At 56.2% G+C, this 1933-nt stretch overlaps 1 long non-coding RNA gene across 1 annotated transcript; it reads right to left on the bottom strand.

Annotated features, from left to right (window-relative positions):
• Positions 1–246: 246 nt before the first annotated feature.
• LOC119301073 lies at positions 247–1649 on the bottom strand. The gene is made up of 2 exons (XR_005146863.1): positions 599–1649; positions 247–513 (listed from the first exon to the last, which is right to left on the bottom strand). It is a non-coding gene; the product is annotated as an uncharacterized LOC119301073 (long non-coding RNA).
• Between the last annotated feature and the right edge of the window lie 284 nt (positions 1650–1933).

Genomic DNA, 1933 nt, shown 5'->3' with positions numbered 1-1933 from the left:
TTCACCCCCACTCTAGTCGATATAACGCACTTTCACAACCGGTTCCTTTTTTTCTTTTGCACAACTGCTTACAGTAAGTGTACTGCTTTCTGGAGTAAACGATGGTCGTGTGCTACCACTGTTTTGGACTAAAGTGCTGCACCATTTGTCGTTGTTGAGAAGAAACAAAATAATTTTGCTAGTACTACACCACTTTTTGCTAGTGCACTGCATGACTAAGTAGAAAACTAACGACAATTTTGCGAGTACTGCACCACTTTTACGAGTGCACTGCATGACTAAGTATAAAACTAACGACCAGACAACCTCATGCAATTTTTCTGAAAATGAAAAAACAATCAACTTCACAACAGCCACCGGCAACACACGCGTTGCGAACCGCATACACACACGCGTTGTACTGCATGGATGTGCCAGCGGACTTCACGGAGGGAGGCTCGCTGTCCAAACTGTATGATCAGGGAAACAGAAAAAATGCAATGCGGCATCAAACCGCACTCTACCACTTTCTTCCTGCAAGAACAAGTAAATTGAACCTCATGAGCAAACAATAGTGGGCTACATTTACACTTGATAAGAAAAACACCAAAATAACGACCTGCTCCAGGACCATAGTGCACCCAGTTTCTCCCAGGAGCGAGCCTTCCTCCATGCAGTTTCTCCCAGTAGTCTGCACGCCAAGATGTGGTTTCTCGTCAGAGGACATGAGGGGGAAATGCAGAAGCAATGAGAAGATGCAAGTCACAAACGAATCGCGTGCCGAGCTCATCCCTGGTGCATGAATGGCCGATGGATCCGGCGCCTGGCGTAGCAGCGCGCGAGGCATCCGGTGGAGGAGATTGGCCGGGAGGAGGGAAGGGCGATTTCCGGCGAGGTAGACGGCTTCTTGACCCCCGAAACCTCCCTAGATCCTACACCCCATCACGTCGCGGTGGTTGAAGGCGTGGCCAAATCCGGCGGCGGGCGGACCATATCCATCCAGACGTGGCTTGGGGGGAGGATGGCTGGGAGAAACGATGGCGCCGCCGCCTGCGCACGACGCCGTGAGTGGAGGAGGGAGGGGGGTCCGCCCGCCAGCGCGTGGTGATAGAGCTCGTCGGATCCGCCACGAGGGAGATGAGGATGTGGGTTGGCTCGTCGGATCTGCCGCGGGCAGCAGGGGGCCGCTAGCGCCTGCCTCCTGGCCGGCCTCCTCTTGGTGGCAAGCGGGGGAGTTGCTCGACGGGGCCTCCCTGCCGGAGAGGGAGAGGACAACCCGGGCCTCGGCGGCGCGGTATAGAGGCACCGGTGTGGACCTCGCCGGATCAGGCGCCAGGCTGCGCGAGCGGACGGCTTCCACGCCGAGGGGTCGGTGGCGGCCGGATCCGTGGTTTGTTGCCGCACCAATGGTCGTGGCGGCCGTATCCGGTGGCTGAGGCCGCGCCGGGGGCCGAGGGCGGCCGGATCCCGCGGCCCACCATGACCGCTTATGGTGCGGGAGAAAGAAGAGGGTGGCAGCCGGCATAGAAGGTGGTGTCGTCGGGCGCGGCCGGAGGAGGTGGTGGGCGGAGCGGCCAGAGGAGGTGGTGGGCGGCGCAGCCGGAGAAGGTGGGGAGGGAAGTGGGGCGGGGCGTGGGGAGGTGGTTATCTGGGAGGGGGAGCAGAGAGTTTGGAGGTCGTGGGGAGAGTGAGCGGCGTAATTCTCTTTTTGCCCCGTGCAGCTCGGTCTTTTCCTTGCAGGGTTAGTTGATAGCTACTGGTCAGCTCGGTACTGTTATCAGAATAAGTGGAAGTGTTATTAGAATAAGGTTTTAAGGGGTGTTATCATAATAGACCCATCCTATATATATATAGGATCGCGCTATTCGTCACCCTAGGTGAGGAATAATTATTCTTCACCCCCTCTATTTTACCATCAATGCACCGTAATTTTACGTTCCGTAAGTTTTCTCTT

The sequence above is a fragment of the Triticum dicoccoides genome, chromosome 5A (assembly GCF_002162155.2).
Source record: "Triticum dicoccoides isolate Atlit2015 ecotype Zavitan chromosome 5A, WEW_v2.0, whole genome shotgun sequence".
Lineage (NCBI taxonomy): Eukaryota > Viridiplantae > Streptophyta > Magnoliopsida > Poales > Poaceae > Triticum > Triticum dicoccoides.
The sequence above is the reverse complement of the archived record's forward strand: the minus strand, read 5'-3'. Positions and strand labels throughout refer to the sequence as shown.